The sequence below is a fragment of the Phascolarctos cinereus genome, unplaced genomic scaffold (genome assembly GCF_003287225.1).
Source record: "Phascolarctos cinereus isolate Bilbo 61053 unplaced genomic scaffold, phaCin_HiC Scaffold_4;HRSCAF=312, whole genome shotgun sequence".
NCBI classification, from domain to species: domain Eukaryota; kingdom Metazoa; phylum Chordata; class Mammalia; order Diprotodontia; family Phascolarctidae; genus Phascolarctos; species Phascolarctos cinereus.
Window position 1 is genome coordinate 296,885,799 of NW_027555847.1, and position 7,612 is coordinate 296,893,410.

The following is a 7,612-nucleotide window of genomic DNA, read 5'->3' on the forward strand; positions in this document are numbered from 1 at the left end:
GAGAAATGTCTCTAACGAGTATAAAGACAGGAAAAGTAACTGGATAGTAATCAAACATGTAGAAAGGAAATATATTCTAAGATTGATACAATGGTGAGAGCATCAAGGGACACATTTACACAGTATCTAAAAGAAGATTTATACACAAAATGTGTGTGTGGGGGGTTTAATGAAAAATAAAGATGACTGAGAAAACATCAAAAGTTATTTACCAACATGTTTACCATCTCATCTATATAAGGTCTTCATGTGTATCATCCATAGACAAATCAAAGACATCCTTGATTACAGCATTAATAGAGGACAATCAAATTTTTGAAAATGATATTCAACATATTATATCTTTCAACTCACAATAAATGAGAGCTACAAGTGATATGATTATTGGGTTTTATTTCAAATTAAAATGAAGCATTTAATTTTGTAATACCAAATGTCGTAGTGAACTTTCTGTAGCTTCATTTTCCAGCAAAATAACAGAAAATTCCCAATGTCTTATTGTAAGTCAAAGAATTTCTAATGTATTAGTAGCTAAATATGTTTTACTTTTTAAAAGTATCTTCCACTCCTATGTCAAAATCATTCAAGATTCTCTAGAAAATGTAATGACAGAGATAAAACTGTTCAGTGACCATCCAATAACAAACATCAGATGAGTCATAAAACAGTGAGGTGTACACTTGCCAAAAGCATTGTCCACTGTGAAGAAAGAGGTTCAGCACAAAATCCAAGGCAAGGGGGCATTCCTTGTGAATTGCGAAGTCCTCTGGATGCTCCTATTGATGGATGACATTTTTATGATTGTATCAGTCTCCAAGATATTGCAATTTCCTGGAAGAAATTTCAATTGCTCAAATGAATTTGGCTGTCTGTTCATATGGGAAAGATCAAATGAATGACCAAAGATTTTTGCCCAGATTTCAAAATACATCTTAAAGCTAATTTACTATAAAGTTTGTCCAATAGAATGTATATCTGAAAAAAGTAATACAGAAGGATAATGAGCTGGGCCCAGCATTGGAAAATAGAAGGAGAGCAAGTTAGGTTGTTTTTAGGAAATTGTAAAACATTTACTGACTCCCAGCTTTCCATAATTGTAAAGAGCCATTTTGTGGATGTTGCTATAAGAAGCAAGATGTGAGACTCCACTGTGTCCAAAAAACTAAAGATGAATAAGTATTGGTGGAAGGCAACCAAAAGGTACATTTTAAATGTGAAAAGGCTGCAAAACTGAACCAACAAGGAACTTATTTTTAAAAAGAAATTTGTACTGTATTTATATAGACAATAAGTAAACAGTGACTGAAGTTTTTTTATTTAAATTTTCAGTTCCAAATTCTCTTTCTCCCTCCAGAAACTCTCCTACTCATTGAGAAAAAGTAAGCAATTCAATGCTCATTACACAGTAAAATTTTGCAAAATATTTGCATATTAGTCATGTTGAAAAAAAGCAAGAAAAATAAAGTGGAAAAAATATGCTTTAGTCTGTACTCAGAGTTTAATAGTTCTCTCTCAGGAGGTGTATAGCGTTTTTCATCATGAGTCCTTTGGAATTATTGAGGAATATTATATGGATTAGAGTTATTAAGTCTTTCACAATTGAATATTGCTGTTACTGTTTACAACAGTTTATAACAGTGGTTCTGCTCACTTCTTTTTGCATCAATTCACATAAATCTTTCTGGATTTTTTTTCTGAAACCACTCCATTCATTATTTCTTACAACATGATAGTATACCATCACAATCATACACTACAACCTTTTAGCCATTCACCAATTCATGGGCATCCCCTCAATTTCCAGTTCTTTGCTATCACAAAAAAAAAGCTGCTATAAATATTTTTTGTTTATTACGACTCCTCTTTTCTTTGACCTCTTTGGAATGCAGAATTAGCAGAAGTGTTGCTGGGCCACAGTATTAAAACCCTCTGGGAATTGTTCCAAATTGATCTCCAGAGTGGTTGAACTGATTCACACCTTTGCCAATAGTACATTCATGTATCTATTTTCCCACATCAACTCCAAATTTTTATTTATTTACTTTCATGTTAGCCAATCTGATAGGTGTGAGGTGGTACCTCATAGTTGTTTCAATTTGAATTTCTCTATTAATGATTTAGAGCCTATTTACGTGACTATTCATAGCACTGATATCTAACAAAACTGCCTGTTTACAAGCTTTGACCATTTGTCAATTGTGGAATGGCTATTATTTTTATAAATTTGACTCAGTTCCCTATGCATTTGAGAAATAAACTTCCATCAGAGAAACTTACTCTAATTCCCACCCACTCCCATCCATTTCCTGATTTTCTTCTAATCTTGGCTACATTGGTTTTGATTGTGCATAACATTTTTAATTTTATGCAATAAAATTATTGATTTTACTTTCCATTATCCTCTCACTCTTTTGGTCATAAACTTTCCCTTATCCATAGATCTGCAAAGCATTTCTTTCATGCTCCCCTAATTTACCTGTCATCTCACTTTAAATGTCTAAATCACGTGTCCATTTTGACCATCTTGGTATACTATATGAAATGTTCATATCTGCCTAGTTCCTTCCAGGCTGCTTTCCAATTTTCCCAGCAGTTTTTGGTGAATGGTGAATTCTTGCTCCAAAAAGCTTGGACTTAGGGTCTATGAAACCCTAGATGGCTGTGATTATTTGCTTCTCTATATTGTGTCTAATCTATTCCATTGGTCAACCATTCTATTTATTTAGTACCAGATTATTTTGATGATTACCATGTTGTAGTATAGTTTGAAATCTGATAGTGCGAGGCCACTTTCCTTTAACATTTTTTCATTCATTTTCCCTTAATATTCTTGACATTTTTTTCTTCCAGATGAATTTGTTTTATTCTTTTTTCAGGCTCTATCATTTTGGTCACTTCATTAATATGACACAGAATAAATAATTTAGGTAGAATTGTCATTTTATTATATTATTCCAGACCACTCATTAGCAATTAATACATTTCCAGTTGTTTAAATCTGTCTGTATTTGTGTGAAAAATATTTTGTAATTGTGTTTATATAGTTCCTGAGTTCGCCTCAGCAGCAAGACTCCCAAGTATTTTCTATTGTCTATAGTTGTTTTTAAATGGATTTCTCTTTTTTCACTTCCTGCTGAGTTTTCTTGGTAACAACAAAATGCTGATGATTTATATGGATTTATTTTATGTCCTGCAACTTTGTACAGTTGTTAATTGTTTCAACTAGTTTCTTAATAGATTCTCTAGAGTTCTTATCAGCAAAAAGTGATGGTTTTGTCTCCTCATGTTTATTCTCATTCTTCAATTTATTTTTGTTTTATTGCTATAGTTATCAGTAGTACAATACTGACTTATAATGGGGACAGTGCACATCTCTTGCTCTGGCTCTGATCTTATTGGGAAGGCTTCTAGTTTATCATTTATGGCTTATTCAATTTCTTTTTCTAAGATAAGGTTATGTAAGTATTCTGTTTCCTCTTCTATTTATTTGGACAATTCATAGTTTTGTAAATATTCATTCATTTCATTCAGATTGTGTTTTATTGGCATTTAATTGGACAAAATACTTCTTAATTGCTTTAATTTCATCTTCATTGATAGTGCATTCACATTTTTAATTTTTGATGCTGTTAATTTCATTTTCATTTTTCTTTTCTTAAATCAAATTAATCAATAGTTTTTTTTCTCATAAAATCAACTCCTAATTTTATATGTTAGTTCAATTTTTTTTTAGTTTCTAATATATTAATCTCTCTGTTGATTTTGGGAATGTCTATTTTGGTTCTTAATTGAGGATTAGATTTTTTTAATTGTATGCCCAGTTCATTGATCTGCTCTTTCTTTTATTGATGAAAGCATTTAGAGATATGACTTTTCTCCTAAGTATTGCTTTGGCTGCATCCCATAAATTTGATATGTTGTCTTTTTGTTGCCATTATCTTAATGAAATTACTGATTATTTCTATGATTTGTTCTTTGACTCATTATTCTATGGGATTACATTATTTAGTTTCCAACTAATTTTTAACATACGCTTCCGAGGTCCTTTACTGAATGCATTTTTATTCCATTATAGTCTGAAAAGAGTGCATTTAATATTTGTTTTTGTGAAGTATTGGGGCCCTAATATATGGGAAATTTTTGTGAAGATGCCATGTACAATTGAGAAAAAGATAAACTCCTTTCTCTTCCTGTGTGGTTATCTCCAGAGGTCTATCATAGCTAACTTTCCTAAAACTCTATTCATCTTCTTAACTTCATTTATTGTTTATCTAATAGTTAGATTTATCTAATTTCAAGTGCAATAAATTGAGGTCCCACATTAATATATTTCTTCCTGTAACTAATTTATATTTTCTTTAAAGAATTTGGATGCTAGGCCATTTGATACATTTATGCAATTACTTCATTTTCTGTGGCACTTTTTAGCAAAATGTAGTTTCCCTGCTTATCTCTTTTAATTACATCGATTTTTTACTTTGCTTTACCTGAGATCATGATTGCTACCACTGACTTTTTTACCTCAGATAAAACATAATAAATTTTATTCCAGAACACCCCTCCTTTTTTAACTGTGTGTCTTTTTGTTTTGGGTGTCTCTTATTTTAAAAAAATATCATAGGATTCTGGTTATTAATTTGTTCTGCCATGTCCTTCTGTTTTATGGGTGACTTCATCTCATTCACTTTCACAGTTGTGATTGCAAATAGTTTATTTCCCTTCATCTTATTATTTTGCATTTATCATTCTCATTTTTATTCAGTCTTTCCTCAAAATTCCATTTTGCCTCTAACTACTCCTTTACTTATTCTTCCTTCCCTTTTGCTACTGCTCCTTTCCTTTAGCCCATTCCTTTTCTTCTCTCCTGTTGGATAAAATGGATTTCTGTATCTACCCAAGTGTATGTATATATTCTTCCCTCTTTGAACCAGTTCAGATGAAGGTAATGTTCAAACAATGCCTGTTTTTCCCTCCCTCATTTTCCATTCCATTATAAAAACTCTTCCTTTCATATTTCTTTTATGTAGATATTTTTTTCTTATTCTTCCTCTGCATTCTTCCTTTTCCCAGCACATCCCTTCCTCAACCTTCCATTTTTTAAGACCATCCCAACACAATAGACTCAAATTTAAATCCTCTAAGTAGACTCCTTATAACTGCACTAATGATGGCAAAATTCTTAGGAGTTACATAAGTCATCTTCCCATTTTGGAAAATAAACAATTTCATCTTAAGTTCCTCATGATTTCTCACTCTTATTTGCCTTTCTATGACTCGTTGAGTTTTGCATTTGAATATCATATTTTCTCTTCAGCTCTAGCCTTTTCATCAGGAATGTCTGGAAGTCTTCTATTTTATTAAATATCCATTTTTCACCTGTAGGATTATATTCAGTTTTTTTTTCTGAGTAGGTTATTCTTGGCTTTAATTTTAGCTCCTTTGTCTTCCAGAATATCTTACTAGTGTCCCTCTCTATTCCTTTATCATTGTAGCTGCTAAATCTTGTGTGATACTCACTAAGGCTCCACGATCTTTTAATCATTTCTTTCTGGACAATTGCAATATTTTCTCCTTAATCTGTGAGTTCTAAAATGTGGCTAAAATATTCCCAGGCATTTTCATTTTGGGATATCTTTCAGGAGTTGATCAGAAATTATTTCAATTTCTATTTTGCCCTCTGTTTCTAAAATAGCTGGGTAGTTTTCTTTTACAATTTCTTTAAGTACAAAGTCTGGGCTTGTTTTTCAATCATGATTTTCAGGAAGTCCAATAATCCTATATTATCTCCCCTTGATTTAGTTTCTAGGTTAGGTGTTTTTTTTTCTACAAAATATTTTACCTTTTTTTCTATTTTTCCATTTTGGCTTCATTTTATTGTTTCTTGATGTCTTCTGAAGTCATTAGCTCTCTTTTGGCTAATTCTAATTTTTAAGGAATTTTCAGGAATATTCAGATTTTGCATTTCATTTCCCATTTGCCCAATTCTGACTTTAAAGGATTTATTTTCTTCAGTAATTTGTGCCTCTTTCCTCAAGTTAATTTTCTTTTCATGTTTTCTTTCATTGCTCTCATTTATTGCCCCAATTTTTCCTCTATTGCTCTCATTTGAGTTTTAAAATACTTTTTTTTCCAGTTTTTAAGCTCTTCTAGGAATTCTTGGTGGACTTATATACAATTTGCATTTTTTTTACATTTTGTTTATGGATGTTTTCATGTCATTATCTTCTTCAGAATTTGTATATTGAGCTTCCCTGACACCAAAGTAGCTCTTTATGGTCAGGTTCTTTTGTTGTGGTTGTTATTGTTATTGTTGTTGTTTACTTATTTTTTTCTAATCTATTTCTTGGCTTTGTACTTTAGCTTGCTTCTGGGGTGAGTGAGGGGTGCTCCTCTCCAAAACTTAAAGCTTTTTGACCTGAATTATTCACAGCTAACTCTGGAGGCTTGTAAGTTTTCAGTGCTTCCAAGGTAGTACACCAGGAGAAGTATGGTCACATGGCCATTATATATGTTTATGTACATATATAATGATTTTTAGATCATTTAATGTCATATTTGAAATCAAGAACAGAAAAAATGACACTTGATTTTGTTTAACTCATATAACTATTTATATAGCCACCTTTAAGGTCTTAAGTCATTTTAGAGATGACTAAGGATTGATTCCCAGAATCAATGACAGAAGTGAATGAATGCTCAGACAGGCACTACAATAGTGGAAAAATTTTAAGTATGAACCTCAAAACATTTGGATAATTTTCTCATACATACATCAGAAATTAGTGTTTTTATTTCATTAATTGGTTGATTTGGTTTTTGCAGTAGCTTTACATAATAGAAAGCCGACCTTGGAGTTGGGGCCAGGTTCCACCTCTTATATATCCTGGCTGGCGACTCTTAGCAAGTTACATAATTTCAAGAAACTCTGTAAAACTGTATTGGTTTAGGGGCAGAAAAGGGTCATCTATCTGTATTGGTTGAGGAAAATCAGCACCAGGGGCTTCCTAAACAAATCATATCACAAGGAACATTCATTAGAGTATGGGGGAGGGGAGGGGAATTTCCATCTGTGTCAGAGGAGGGAATACCTGCATTGGTAAAACAATGGACACACCAAAGCACTTAATTTGCAGCCTAAATGTGACACATTTTCAAGTATGCTCCTTTTGTGTCAATAATTGTAAACATATTACTGTTTAATCTTCACAACAATCCTATGAGTTCAAATATTCTCATTACTATTCCAATGATAAGAAAATAGGCTTAGACAAGTAAACTTCCATGCTCAAGATCACGTAACTTTTTAGAAGACAAGATGCCACTAAAACCCAAGTCATAGAGTCAAATTTGCAGGATTTTTAAAGGCTTAAGGAACCTAAAGATCATTGAGTCAAACAACATATCAAGAAAATCCAGTGTGGAGAGATTATAGACTTTCTCATGTTCATACAGCTAGTAAATATCAAATGTAGGATTCGAACTAATGTCTTCCAGTTCCAAGGGCAGTGGCCTTTCCAATGGTCTCCACTGTACTATCCATGTATCCGGGTGTGCTTCTGACAAAGTAGATACAGACTGGACAAATGGATGGCTAGATGAGTGGATAGACTGA